General features: G+C 33.1%; 2 pseudogenes across 1 annotated transcript; both read left to right on the plus strand.

Moving 5' to 3' along the window:
• Nucleotides 1-6,581: 6,581 nt before the first annotated feature.
• Nucleotides 6,582-10,243, plus strand: LOC149151081 (putative protein phosphatase 2C 3; annotated as a pseudogene). Its single transcript, XR_016263265.1, has 6 exons — nt 6,582-6,996; nt 7,114-7,267; nt 7,420-7,483; nt 9,615-9,722; nt 9,843-9,968; nt 10,055-10,243. The product of XR_016263265.1 is annotated as a putative protein phosphatase 2C 3 (transcript).
• Nucleotides 10,244-11,219: 976 nt separating this feature from the next.
• Nucleotides 11,220-15,408, plus strand: LOC149151082 (putative protein phosphatase 2C 5; annotated as a pseudogene).
• Nucleotides 15,409-16,189: the final 781 nt, after the last annotated feature.

Here is a 16,189-nt window from a genome sequence, read left to right on the forward strand (position 1 = left end):
AAATTCATTTTATAAAAAGTAAATAAAACTGTTTATATTATTAAAAATATTTTAAAACACCACTAAACAATAACTATACGATAAATTCATTTTGATATAACTGAAATCAAAGTTATAAACAATTTAATATTTTTTTGTTTTTTTCCATAAATTTTATAAAACTTACCAAATATTTAATAAACTTAAATAGAAGATTATAATATTATTAAATAATTATTATTAAGATATATTAACTGAATTTATAATTTTATTTAATTTTTTATTTTATAAACTTTTTCTTATTATTTTTATATTGAATTTATGAAATTATTTAATTTCAATTCTGCATCGCACCAGGGAAAAAATTATATATTTTTACATTATATAAAAATTTAAATTAAATATAGAATGAAAAAAAAACATTCATATTTCCAACTAATTGAACTAATTTTAATTTTATTATTTATTTCGAAAATATTCTAAAACTACATAAATAAAAGCGACAAAAAGAAATTAACCTCACGCCAGTCCAAAAGATTTCTGAAACAAAAATAACATAACTCTTATTCGTAATCTGAATCCGAAATATTCTTCAAATTAATTTCAAGGAACTCATTCTATAGAGATAAAAATATAAAACAACAACAGTTTTTACAGCAATGTGATATAACATGACACACATTGAAAACTGAGATTGAGAGCCAACTTACTTTCGAGTTCTCTTCCTCCTCGGGTTGGGCATACCCTGTCCCTACACAGTAGTAGACATTGTAATCGCCTCCAAACGAACAGCTCAGCACTGAACACCCGTATTCATTGTATTCCAGCTGAAATGACGATAGCACCTCAAAGTTTGTGTCCTTCAGCAGCCTCACAAAGCGCATCTCTAGTTCGCCCCACTGCTGTGTCACACGATAATTAATGGTGCAAACAGCAAACGTGTGAGTTTCCTGTTGGTGACATATGCGCCTAACGTGTTCTCCCATTTGTACAGTTCTTATGCTCATCTGCTGCTCGAAGTTTTCATTAATATTCCCAATGAACATCTTCTCTTTCTTTGAATATACAACGCTGTTGGGTGGATTCACCATAATGATCATGGTAAGATTTCTAAATTTGAAACGAAAACCAGATCTTTATTTCGAAATTTTTTTGTTGAAAGGTAGGGTGGTTGAAACTAAACGGCTGGAGCTAACCAGTCATATATTGGGTATTTAATGCGCTCAGAGCAGCACGCTATTTAGCCCGATAATACGGGAGCGGGCAAATATTATTTAATATCGAATTTGCCCGCTCCCGTGTTATCGCGTTAAGTCGCGTGCTACTCTGAGGGCATTAAATACCCAATATATCGCGTTAAGTCGCGTGCTGCTCTGAGGGCATTAAATACCCAATATATCGCTGGTTAGCCCTTTCCGAAACTAAACTATCTAGATTTTTTTAGATTTTGAGAATATTTTGAAATTTGATTTTTAAGTGAAAGGTTAATTTTTTATTTTTTTTTGATGATGCGATTCTAAAATATTCTTAAAATTTGCCATTCACATAATAATACTTATTAAAAAAATTATAAATCTTACTATTTTCAAAATTTACCATTCACTTAAAGATGCTTATCAAAAAATTATAAGAAACAGTATCAAGAGATAGGTCAATTTTCTTTTACAATCAGATTTTAAAATATTCTCAAAACCTAAAATCAATAAGGTGGCGGATGAGATCAGAAAGTTATAAAAACAAGTACCAATTTGAACTTGCAGGGGTGTTGAAATAACAAATGTGGATGACTCCAGAGAGTGATAGATATTTAGAACGCAGCACTTGCTGTTCACTGTAAATAATTGTAGGCGGATCTGATGCTGCAATGATACACGTCTCGTTCTTGAGCTGGAAAGGAGAAAGAATAGCAGGCTTTGTTCCCACATGACATACATTGGTTCGATCGGCACTTAGATCTTCAGAATTTAGATCTTCAGAATTTTCGTTGAACTCGTAGGCAATTATCTCCCCGTTGCCCAGCGCGCATACTAGGTACAATATCTGCATCGGATGTAATTTGATCATCAAAGACTTGTACAACTTAACTCACTCAATCGAAAACATTAGTAGGAACCTAAAAGAAATGAGAATTTTCTAAGTTTTGTTTAGAAAGTTTAATTTTACTTTATTAATATTTTTAAAAATATGTTATGATAAATGGTAAAATTTATATTTGAAATTGTTAAAAGAATTATTAAATTTTAGATAAAATTGATACCATGAAAAATACAAAATTGTTAAAAATATACTAACTAAAAATGAATGAGTTTGTAATTTTTTTAATTACATTATATTTTTTATTTTTAAATATATTTAATATTATAAAAATGTGTTATTATAAATTATATAATTCAAATTTAAAATTGCAAAATATTTATGTAAACTAATATGAAAAAACATAAAAAATTAAAATACATTGGAACTAATGATCACATATTCTTAAAAGTACTAAATATATTCAACCAAATGAGTGTAACTATCCATAAAGCCAAATTTATTTAAAGAAACTATATTAAACTCGTGAAAAATGAAAACATCCTTTTTATATAATATAGTACTATCTTATTGGAGCTAGATCAGGTAGATGGAAGGTGAATGAATAATATTGTTTAGTAATTTTATTTTTCATATATATATATATATAAAATAATTATTAAATGTAATAATATAATTTGAGTAAATTTAATAATTAAAAGTATGTATTTTTTTTTTTTTAAATTAGAAGTTCAAAATCAAAATTATATATATAACAATCAAATCACTAATTTTTTTTATATATTATATTATGATATTATATCTGACTTAGCCGTCACCTTAAAATATTTTTAGACGTACCCCTTGCATTTCACAAAACATAAGAGAGCGTGCCATATATTCCTCCGAAGGCTTCTTCACTATCTTTGAATCCCGACCATCGAGAGGCAAAACAACAATCTCATTGTCGGTCCATTTTCCAACCGCTGCAAAATGAGCGTCGGGGGTTATAGCAAGACAAGATATATCATAATCAAATGTATGAACGAGGCCGTCCTCCCTCAATGAACCGTCGCCGATTTCAAAGCTCAACAGCATAACTCTATCAACGGCCAGTAGGACCTGCTCAATCCAATTCAATGAACAATCAGTCATTCTAATTTAGCAATTTAGCTTTAATTAGAATAAGCAATCATGCATTTCAAAAAAGAATGGTAAACAAATACCTTACTTCCCATGGCCGTTGCTACAGATATATTTCCAACGCGTGGAAACCATTCATAAAACGATCTTCTTGGCGGTACACGTATTAATCTCAATGAGTTCTCTGTCACCTGCCAGAAAAAACATTACAATCCCAAGTCGAATATCAAGCTCTCGTAAATGGCATCAAAAAATTACAATAATTTTATAATGTAATAAGAGAAATAATTTCAACCATACACTAAGAAAAGAGATCGCCATCACAGCAGAAAAGTCAACTGGGAAAACGATCAGCAGCACAACACAAAAGTCATCCAAACAAAACATCTTGAAACCAAATACAACATGGGCAGCGGCTAACCAGCTTGTCATAGGGCATTAAATGTTTAGGAAGATGCAGGCTGGATAGCCCGATAACACGCGAATTTCTATTTCTTATTTAATGCTCAATCTCCCTGCTCGCGTGTTATCGGGTTATCTAGCCTACATCTCCCTGAACATTTAATGCCCTATAACAAGCTGAATAACCGCTGCCATACAACATGAGTAACTCCAAGTCATAATTACTGCAAAATATTACTGTGAAAATATATAATAAAAATGCAAAATGAGCAATGAAACAATAAATTATATTATATTCAACTAAGAGAATTAAGCCCATTTTTATTTCAGATTGCATTGCAGATATTGGGAATATATCATAATATAATGAGAGGAGTCAATATATAAATTTTATAATATACAGTTTTAACCTTTCAATTTTGTGATTTATTAATTTAAAGAATAAAAATCAAATTAATATAATTATGTGATATAAAACAATTCATTATGTTTGGTTTGTTGCGATTAAGATAATCATTAAAAAAGAATTGTATTATAAAACTTAAGAAGATATTTTTTACTTTGTGTAAGGTATTGGTTTTTATAATAATAGTAGTTTACGTAAGATATGTAACTATGTCAGGATAATTACATAAATAGCTTGGGGCATTTCGAAGATTTGTGATAAGCTGATTTTTGAGGGGTCTTGTCTATTAATATCCATTGGATTCTTTTTCATATTTTTGGTTTTGTTTTTATTATATCAGACTTCAAAGCCCATGAAGTCATGTTTCGTTTCTTTTCTTTTCCTCCGATCTCCCACTTTTACATCATTGGTCTTTTTCATGGAGCTCGGCAAAAAGGTTTTTGTGGTGGTGGCACTCTTATATTCCTACAAGGAAATATTTTTTTATCATAAGGGTTGGAACCAATACAAAAGCTGAAATCATGGCCTGTTGGGTCTTTCTATACTTTGTTGCTTCCATTAATTCTGTTTCTTTGCAGGTCTATGGGGATTTGAAGTGTGTCATCGACCGGTTGAATGGAAGAACCCACCTACAAGAACTTATTTTGCTTTATTAAATGGAAAGACTTTATATATTAAAGGATTATTTTCACACTCTTTTCTTTTTGGCACATCTATGAGGAATGGAATCTTTAGGCAAACATTTTTCAAAAAATGCCCGTGGAGGAATGATTCATTTTCTAGGAAAAGCGACGAGGCATTCAAATTCTAAGGACTGGGATACTTCATCTTTTCATTGGTCATCCATGCAACACTAGTGAAAATAGTGCTTTTTAGTTGGCTTTTTTTATGTTGAAGTTTGAAAAGTTGTTGGCCGATAGCATTTTGATAGGTTTGGTCATCTTTTCATTGGTCATCCACTGCGACACTAGTGAAAATAGTGCTTTTTAGTTGCCTCTTTTTTCTCTATGTTGAAGTTTGAAAAGTTGTTAGCCAATAGCATTTTGATAGGTTTGGTCACAACTCTGTCTTCAATTTATTTTGAACAATCTGTCCTTTTGTTGTTTTGTCTACTGCAAATTTCTGTCTTGTATATTTGTCTATGTTTTTAAGTTTTAGTTTCTCTGTGTATAATTTAAAAGTCTTGGCTATGTTTTTTTGTTTGCTTCTAAGTTTTAGTCTCTCTATATAATTTGAAAGCTTTGACAATATTTTTTTTGTTTGCTTCTCAGTTTTAGTCTCTCTGTGTATAATTTGAAAGCCTTGACTATGCTTTTTTGTTTGCCTAGTATAATCCATAGTTACCAAGTTCGGCCGTGCCAGTCAAACAAATTCAAAAATTCGTGGATAATTCATTAACTATGATAAGTTACAGAAGTTTTAATTAATAAAAAATTTATATTAAAAACAATTAAAAATCAGTAATTTCAAAATTACAAGTTTTAGAGAAATTTATTTTTTTTTAAATTATTTAAAAGTATGTTTCTTATTATAACATTGTAAAAAAGAAAATAGCAATTAAAAAACAGTAAATTCGGTATTATAACATTGTAAAGAAAAAAAGTTTTATGTTTAAAAAATAAATAAAACACATTTTTCTTACTTTTCTAGATGATAGTGATTACAATATTTCATTAACTGTGATATGATATGGTACAGAAGTTTTAATTAATAAACAAATTATATTAAAAAAATAAAAAATCAGTAATTTCTAAATTAAAAGTTTTAGAGAAATTTAATATTTAAAAATGTATTTAAAAGTATGTTTCTTATTATAACATTGTAAAAAAGAAGATGACAATTCAAAACAAATTATATTAAAAAAATTAAAAATCAGTAATGTCTAAATTAAAAGTTTTAGAGAAATTTAATATTTAAAAATGTATTTAAAAGTATGTTTCTTATTATAACATTGTAAAAAAGAAGATGGCAATTAAAAAACAGTAAATTCGATATTATAACATTGTAAAGAAAAAAAGTTTTATGTTAAAAAAAAAACACACACACACACACATTTTTCTTAATTTTCTAGATGATAGTGATTACAATATTTCATTAAGATATGGTATGGACGTTTTAATTAATAAAAAAATTATATTAAAAAAATTAAAAACCAGTGGTTTCTAAACTAAAAGTTTTAGAGAAATTTATATTAAAAAAGTATTTAAAAGTATGTTTCTTATTACACCGTAAGGCGTTTCCCTCTGAAATGAACTTCCCTAAAATTTACTTGTCATGCCTGTATGCTATTAGATTATGTGTTAGACGATTAGAGGATTGTTAATCGTTGGATGAAGGGAAGGTAGTTGAATGGGGTACCCTTTTCGTCTTCTCTGCTCTTGCATCCTGTGCTGCCCTGACATACTTCTGAAACGGGCTCCATCAAATCTCTGGGGGAACTTTCATCCATGGCATTTTAGTAACAAAGCAGATCCTCCTATTTATCTAGTTACTTTTCTGTGGCTCTGGACGGCTTATGAATTTGCAGTTTTAGTCTTTTAGATTGCCGATTAAACCCTCGTTCACAGCAAATGCATAATATAGCCCGCTAATCTGTTTCTTTTGAACTTGATATTGATAAAGCATTTCTGCAGACACTTCAGAATACTCATTGTGGATAAGTTTGATCGATTTATGAATCATTGACACAGAATCAATCACTGAAAATACAGATCTTTGGCATATTTAAAATTCTGATTAGTTCTATTCTCTTGTCATTATAAAGTATATTCTAGGAATGAAACCCTGAAAATTGCCCATGTTTGAAAATTGCATTGTATTGTGTGTGAATCAAGAAATGAAATGAGTAAGTGGAGTGATAAATGTTGTTATGTCATTTCAGATCTTCGATGGGCATAATGGATCAGCGGAAGCTCTATATTCAAAGGAAAATCTACTGAAAGATATTATGAGTGCCATGCCAACAGGTTTGAGTAGAGAAGACTGGTTATCAGCGTTGCCAAGAGCCATGGTCGCAGGCTTTGTCAAAACTGACAAAGAATTTTAGGTCAAAGGTATATAGATATATGCCTATGGATGTGCCATTAATATTTTGTTAGATGCATGTCTTGTATATCTTTACTAGTGGCGCTTCCTATCCTTCTTGTTCTGATATCTGTTGGTTTTACCAGAACAAACATTGGGAACCACCGTTACTTTTGTGATAATAGATGGCTGGACAGTCATGGTAGCATCTGTAGGTGATTCTCGCTGCATTCTTGAATCGCCTGGAGGGTTGGTTTCTCTTTTAACTGCTGATCACAGGCTTGAGGCCAATCTTGAAGAGTAAGATTCTTGCCATGATGCAGAATAAACCATGACCATTTGTGCTATACGAGTGTCTATATTCCTTTCGTCGGTTGATTGTGGAAACCAGTCTTTTTTTAGCCAGTTTATTGTTTCAAGCTCTTGATTTGTATTGATATACGATACTGTAGGAGAGAGCGCATAATGGCCAATGGTGGTGAGATTGGTAGATTGAACACTGTTGGTGGAGCCGAGGTAGGAATCTGCACAATCTTTTGTGGGATATATAGACATAAAGAAGTAAATTTACATACTACAATAAAGGCTCGTAAAACTTGACCGTGCTTCTTTTGTGCAAATTTATGATTGTTGGTCACAATTAGATGTTTTATCTTCGCTAAAGTGCGTCATATGTGTTCGTTTTAGCTTTGATGACTTTATAAGCATCAAAGTTATTTACATATGGTGTACCATTCTACTACAAAATGGCCTATCCTAGACTTACACTTGCAGTTTCTTTCGTAAAGTTCTAATAATTTAAAAATTTATGAATTTATAAATTTACAGGGCACAAAAAAGAGGAAGTAGTGATGTAGTTACTAGTACCAAGTATAAATGATGAAAGATTCCCAAAATGCAAGTTCATAAAAATCTAGATGCAACTACTCCCTTATTTGACAAATAAAAAAATGCAATCAATGATGTACTTGGGAAGAGTCAGTTACTAGCTCTCAGCTTGCCATATACGTTTCATGTACAAATTCATATGAAAAATAATAAAAACTGCACTAAATCCTATAGAATAAGAATCATAGGTAAAAGAAGAAGGTTCAGAACTTCGGAAGCTTTTGGCAATCTGAATCTGAGTGAGCCCAGCCGATCTGGTTTTTCTCATTGTCATAAACAACAAGGTGCCCTTGCAAAGACATATCTGCAAAATGCAGCACACTTTTGTTACTTTATCTTAATACCATCACCAACATGTAGATTAAGAGCGTGCCTCAACTGCTCTAGATACAAGCCCACCCAAGGTCATTCATGCCATGCTTGTAGAAAAATCAGACTGACAAACACACAACAAAAAAGCAGCAAAATACTATGTTGTTTCATTACCTCCAAGAACATTTGTGTCCACATAACCCATTGCAGTACCATTGAAGATTCCCAAGTAGACGTTACGTTTCTTCTGTGCATTGAAACTCATTCATCAGTAGTCTTTCTTTATCACAGCAATCATTAAGCTTCATCAATAAATAGCTTTTGCAACAATATATTCTTTGGCAGACTCATAATGTTGATCCTTGAATGTTATGTTACAATCTCATCTGGTGGTAAAAGATAGTTTTCATAGAGTATGTCAAAGCTTATGCATGCTTACACTGATAACCAAATAACCTTCTGGAGAAATTTCCATATGTTTTGCTCTGGCACTTCCAAATTTGAGTGTTAACAACTTGAAATATTGTGCCGCCTCTGCAACAGAGCTGATACATTTCACAAAACTCAGGAAGCATTCAGGATACTAGTATCCTTCCAATGACCATAGTTTTTATAATTTGTACTCTAAATAAGGCTGAGATTAAAATTTTGAAACTGAACTTGCACTTGACTCTCTGGCCATAGTTTTTTATAATGTTTCCTCTAAATAGGCCTGAGATTGAATTGTTGAAATTGAACTCACACTTGAATTTCAAAACTCAACCCAAGCCATTTACTTGAACCTATTTTTCCCTTTCCAAAGGAGTGGTAGGAATCGGTCTGATGAATCTTGCTCCACCTGTTTCCTAGGTAGGTTTTCTTTAACATGTTAACATTGCATTATAGTACAAGGGAAAGGTAATTTGTGATACTTACAGTTGAGAGGAAAGCACCATAAGGTTGATTTGTGAAGTATGTGTAGGAGCTACCACTATCAAATATTATTCTTCCTAGTCTTTTTCCATCTCCATCTTTGTCAAGGGGGTTTTTCCCAAACATCATCTGTGCAACCCCCACATCATAGTGTTTTCTGTAAAACAAGAGAACAGTATGATAGAAGTTCATAGATTATTTTAAATAACAAATTAAATCAAGAAAGTTTATTTTAAAGGGATTTCAAGTTAATTGTTAAAGCAGAAGAGTCGAGACATGGGCGTTGTTTCTAACTAGAGGCCTATGACGCAACTCGTGCCGTATGAATTATTGGCCAAGCCTAAAATGCAAGATGCTATTGTAAGTAAATAACAAACTGGCTTTATGAGGGGAAGATACTTATATTTTATCTATCTCATGTTTAATGGCCATGCTTGCTTTCAAAGCCATTTTCTACACTGAATTGTTCTCTTACCAGAATTATCAACAAATTTTTCAGCGGTTGTAATTTGGAACATTTTCTTTGTACTTGTAGATTGGACCATTGAGATGTTGGCCTGGAGGTCTCTGTCTGTCTAGGTTTATTGGGGATATGGATGTGGGCGAGTTCATTGTACCTATACCTCATGTAAAACAAGTGAAGGTGCACCAACATCTTTTTCCCTTCTAATCCTTTACCCATTTTATCCATTTACTGGAGGAAAAAAATACCTAGTCACAATGTGTCTATTTGATTTAGACCGGTAATTTTTTGTTTCAATAGCTATCAAATGTTGGAGGAAGACTTATCATTGCAACTGATGGTTTTTGGGATGCATTGAGCTCTGAGAAAGCTGCAAATTGCTGCCGAGGCTTGCCAGCAGAACTTGCTGCAAAACAAATTGTTAAGGTACAAATATTGTTCATAAGGATAAGCGATCAATGTCACCATATTTAAGTTTATTTTCTATCCTAGCCTAACCGATTTAGCTATAGGACGCTTTGAGGATGAGAGGACTTAGGGACGACACTACATGCATTGTAGTGGATTTGATCCCACCTGAAAAATCCGCACCACCAGCTCTAGTTAAGAAGGAAGGCAAATTTAAGAATTTTTTCAGAAAGAAATCCACTGATTCATCGTCTAAGTTAGTGGAAAAGCAGCAAAATATATACATTTTCTAGGAAATCTTTGAGGAGGGGTCAGCAATGCTCGTTGAAAGGTAGATATCCATTTGCAGCTTAGCATCCTTGCAGTAGATTATGTTTTGTAAACAAATAATTATCATTGGATTTAGAACAAAGCATGATAAATTGTATATGAGTTGCTGCTCCTTGAATGTGGACAATCTATGTTTACAAATTTTTATTAAAATTGGATAATTGTGTTGTAAATTTGAATTGTGGCTATGCATGGGTAATGCCTGCTTATATTTTGGCATTTTTCAATTTTCAATTTTTCAATCTGGTTTTTTTTAAATAATCTCTTTCCTGTTAACAGATTTAGTTTATACTCGGTTCAGCCTTAGTAAAAGCATTAATCTATTTCTTATGTATTTTTTGGGTTCTAAGCATTTAATATAGAATGGTGTTTCCTTCCTTTTAGGATTTGGTATGTTATTTATACTGAGATAAGAGAAGTCCAAAGGAGGCCTTTTTCTGGTATGGCCTTGTATATCTTTGTCTCAGCTACGAAGGATTAAATCCTTGCTTTTCCATGTGATGTACTGAAATAAAAACTAGCTGTAGAGAATATTGTAAAATGCATGTTGTTGCAAATCTGTCATGCTAATAATTGAGTATTTGACATTGCCAGAGTCTTCTTAAAAATTTCAATATTTCTACAATTGAGGATTGTAGCAAAGCTCAGGGATCAAACTTAACTCCATGCTTATGAGGCATCCGCGTTCTCACAGTTTACTTGCAGCTCATTCTCAGTTTCAATGGGAAGGTGATATATGGTATATTATTGTTGCAGTGGCAGGGGATGGATTTTAATTGTTAGTTGGACCAAAAGAAATTGATGCAAATCAATAATGAAAATTAGATTTATTGGTTCAGCTATAGTTTGCATATACAAAGAAGAAACTGCTCTTTTTCCAGGTTAGAATATTTATATATACATGTTCATCTCAGCAAAAAATGATAATTTATCAAAACCATGATTGTAGTTGGCGATTTTGCAGGGATAAGCCTCCTTTGCGCAGTTTTTATGTACCATTACTGGGGAACAAGAAGAAAGGAGTCAAAGGATGGGCCTAATACCAGGAATATTCAGTTGGATGACAATGGAGACTGTTCTTCCAGTTCAGGTAGAGTTGGATGGCTCTGCCTTAAAAAAGTTGATGAGAGCTCACATGGAAGTGTCTCAGACAATGGAGATCAACAGCAAGGAACTTTTGTCACATTAAATGGAGATCTTGACATGGAATTAGATAAGCTACTTAGAGCTTGTGCACATATATTGGGTGCTAGTGGTTATACTATATTGTATAAGGCAGTTCTGGAAGATGGGCTGACTTTTGCAGTAAGGCGACTTGGTGATGGTGGTTTGGAAAGGTACAAGGATTTTGAAGCAGAAGCTAAAGCAATCGGTAGGGTTAAACATCCCAACATTGTTCGCCTCCGAGCTTTCTATTGGGGTATAGAGGAAAAACTGTTGGTTTATGACTACATTCCACATGGAAGCTTGGCAAATGCCTATTATGGTGGGTTCTCTTGTTCTCTTTTTTCCATTTCATGTATATCTGTAGGAAATCTCGTTCAATTCGTTTCTGCATGGTTGTTTTTTTTTTTTTAACAAAGATAGCCCTTCAATCGCGTGCATATTATGAGTTTCTTGTGGATTACACAATCTCCCCTTTTTAGCTACTATTGGTAATCACAAGCTTGCATATTATGAGTTCCTTATGCATTACACACTTTTCCCCTGTTTAGCTACTGCGGGTAACCACTAGATATTCAATGACATTTGATCCCGAGACCTCCTTGAGTATTTTCACTAAAGCATCTTCTAACCAAGCTAATCCTTGGGGTTATCTCTGCTAGATTGTTATCAACTAACCTTGGTGGCATTTGATATTATAGTGAATTTTCATTTGCCATTATTCCAAATAGTCTTCTAGCTTAATCAGAAGTATCCCACTGGCTTGGTAATTGCACAAGTACCTGAAATTGAAGCCATCACGAGTAAGGTTGATTTCTCCATGCCTTTTAGAATGACCGTGTATGAAACTGCAGACCTTGAAAGTCTTTTCTATATTTTCTGAAGGATACAAACACCAGGAATAAGAAAATAAAGGAATTGAAATTGGAATGCCAGAAAATTCCAGGAGACGGGTCCTCTACCTATGTTGTTTTTGCGGTATGTTCTGCTTATGCCCTTGTGGCAATTTATTTAGAAATTTTCTGTTGATTTTGTTTTGTTCAGCTTATGTTTTAGGTTCCTCGGCTGTCGGTCTCTATTTATTGTTTACCAATTAAATCTTAGGGGTTTCTTTGTGCGAGCAAAGAGATTTGAACTCGTACCTTGTGCATAACTAAATAGTATTTCACCGTGGGAAAACACAAGGGTTGAGGGGGGTCATAAAAGAAGTTGTGAATTTGGTTTGGCATGTCTAATTTTCAGGTCTCTGTTCTTCAGAATTTTGTCGGTTGTTGATTTATTAGGACGAAGAAAGAAAACGAGCCCTTAAATGCATTTAGGCGCATATTTTTTTTCCCATGTTTGAAAATTGCATTGTATTGTGTGTGAATCAAGAAATGAAATGAGCAAGTGGAGTGATAAATGTTGTTATGTCATTTCAGATCTTCGACGGGCATAATGGATCAGCGGCAGCTCTATATTCAAAGGAAAATCTACTGAAAGATATTATGAGTGCCATGCCAACAAGTTTGAGTAGAGAAGACTGGTTATCAGCGTTGCCAAGAGCCATGGTCGCAGGATTTGTCAAAACCAACAAAGAATTTCAGGTCAAAGGTATATAGATATATGCATGTGGATGTGCCATTAATATTTTGTTAGCTGCATGTCTTGTATATCTTTACTAGTGGCGCTTCCTATCCTTCTTGTTCTGATATCTGTTGGTTTTACCAGAACAAACATCGGGAACCACCATTGCTTTTGTGATAATGGATGGTTGGACAGTCACGGTAGCATCTGTAGGTGATTCTCACTGCATTCTTGAAGAGTAAGATTCTTGCCATGATGCAGAACAAACCATGACCCTTTTTGCTATACGAGTGTCTGTATTCCTTTGGTCGGTGGAAACCAGTCTTTGTTTAGCCAATTTATTGTTTCAAGCTCTTGATTTGTACTAATATATGATATTGTAGGAGAGAGCGCATAGTGGCCAGTGGTGGTGAGATTGGTAGATTGAACACTGTGGGTGGAGCTGAGGTAGGAATCTGCACAATCTTTTGTGGGATATATAGACATAAAGAAGTAAATTTACATACTACAATAAAGGCTCGTAAAACTTTACCGTGCTTCTTTTGTGCAAATTTATGATTGTTGGTCACAATCGGATGTTTTTATCTTCGCTAAAGTGCGTCATATGTGTTCGTTTTAGCTTTGATGAGTTTCTAAGCATCAAAGTTATTTACATATGGTGTACCATTCTACTACAAAATGGCCTATCCTAGACTTACACTTGTAGTTTCTTTCGTAAAAGTACTAATAATTTAAAAATTACTGTGCTTAAATTTTATCTACAAGGCCTCCATTAGGCTTGACATAAAAGCTCTTATATTTTATCTATCTCATGTTTAATGGTCATGCTTGCTTCCAAAGCCATTTTCTAAACTGAATTGTTCTCTTACCAGAATTATCAACAAATTTTTCAACCGCTGTAATTTGGAACATTTTCTTTGTACTTGTAGATTTGACCATTGAGATGTTGGTTGGGAGGTCTCTGTCTGTCTAGGTCTATTGGGAATATGGATGTGGGCGAGTAAATTGTACCTATACCTCATGTAAAACAAGTGAAGGTGCACCAACATCTTTTTCCCTTCTAATCCTTTACCGATTTTATCCATTTACTGGAGGAAAAAAATACCTGGTCACAATGTGTCTGTTTGATTTAGACTGGTAATTTTTTGTTTCAATAGCTACCAAATGCTGGAGGAAGGCTTATCATTGCAACTGATGGTGTTTGGGATGCATTGAGCTCTAAGAAGGCTACAAATTGCTGCCGAGGCTAGCCAGCAGAACTTGCTGCAAAACATATTGTTAAGGTACAAACACTGTTGACAAGGATAAGCAATCAATGTCACCATCTTTAAGTTTATTTTCTATCCTAGCCTAACCGATTTAGCTGTAAGGGGCTTTGAGGATGAGAGGACTTAAGGATGACACTACATGCATTGTAGTGGATTTGATCCCACCTGAGAAATCCGCAACACCAGCTCCAGTTAAGAAGGAAGGAAAATTTAAGAATTTTTTGAGAAGGAAATCCACTGATTCATTGTCTAAGTCAGTTGAAAAGCAGCAAAATATAGACATTGTCCAAGAAATCTTTGAGGAGGGGTCAGCAATGCTCGCTGAAAGGTAGATAGCCATTTCCAGCTTAGCATCCTTGTAGTCGATTATGTTTTGTAAACACAGAATTATCATTGGATTCAGAACAAAGCATGATAAACTGTATCTGAGTTGCTACTCCTTGAATGTGGACAATCTATGTTTACAAATTTTTATTAAAATTGGATAATTGTGTTGCAAATTTGAATTGTGGCTATGCATGGGTAATGCCTGCTTATATTTTGGCATTTTTGAATTTTCAATTTGGTTTTTTTTTAAATAATCTTTTTCCTGTTAACATATTTAGTTTATACTCGGTTCAACCTTAGTAAAAGCATTAATCTATTTCTTATGTGTTTTTTGGGTTCTAGGCATTTAATATAGAATGGTGTTTCCTTCCTTTTAGGATTTGGTATATTATTTATACTGAGGTAAGAGAAGTCCAAAGGAGGCCTTTTTCTGTTATGGCCTTGTATATCTTTGTCTCAGCTACAAAGGATTAAATCCTTACTTTTCCATGTGATGCACTGAAAAATAAACTAGTTGTAGATAATATTGTAGAATGCATCTTGTTGCAAGTTTGTCATGTGAATAATTGAGTATTTGACATTGCAGGCTGGGCTCAGAATATACGGTCCAGACAATATCAGGATTTTTCGCTTGTGCTGTCTGTCAAACTGACATCACACCCAGTGAGGGCATTTCTGCGCATCTTGGATCCTTTTTTTCAGGAAATATGCGCTCTTGGGAAGGCCCCTTTCTATGTTCAAGTTGTAACTTGAAGAAAGATGCAATGGAAGGCAAGCGATCATCAATAGTGACAACAACATAAATATCATTCAGGTTAGGTTGAATGCACGTCCTATGACCATCTCATGTGATCTCAACTTCTAGACTTTGGAGGCACAGTTCTAGTTTTGTTGTAAATTGGTTGAGTATAAACTAATGCACTCCATTCCACATGTTTCAATGGAGATGGTAGTGATGAGAAAAAAGATAATTTGCTAAAACAATTGGGTTATTATTAATAATAGTGTTAAGAGTTAACTTTTTAAACTATAAATTGACTTTAGTATCCAATTACTTTAATCGACAAGATTGATTTGATTATAATATTTACCTCAACAAAAGTTGGAAGTAGATATTCACATGGGAGAACATGGTGATGAAAGTGATTGATGCAATATTTGTATAATGACTATCATTCATTTAATAATGAGGTTGGGTTTGATGTCAAAAGTGTGCCCAAAGTAAAGTAAAATATAAAAATAAAAGTTATATCTTTTCCGAAAGTACTTTACTTTGAAAATTATGAAAAAGTTAATATAATTATTGTACAAACTATCACTGGTTTTAACTTTTAAATATTTGGTCAACAGTGAATTAATAAACATGTACCAAATCTTCAAAGAAAAGTTGTTACTACACTTTTCCCAAGCTACCTTATCATGTTCATTAGCAAGCGTCTCTTTTGTAACATTGAGTCGTTTGTGGACATTAAAAGCATTTTCCTTTGTCTTTCTTTCTTTGATATTAAGTTTTTTCTACTGATTGGAGATCATATTACATGATGCATCATTAGCAAATGCTTCTTATTTGTACGAAAAATACAC

This window comes from Pinus tabuliformis, chromosome 9 (assembly GCF_031772625.1).
Source record: "Pinus tabuliformis cultivar Carrire ecotype Pingquan chromosome 9, CPIR1, whole genome shotgun sequence".
Taxonomy (NCBI): domain Eukaryota; kingdom Viridiplantae; phylum Streptophyta; class Pinopsida; order Pinales; family Pinaceae; genus Pinus; species Pinus tabuliformis.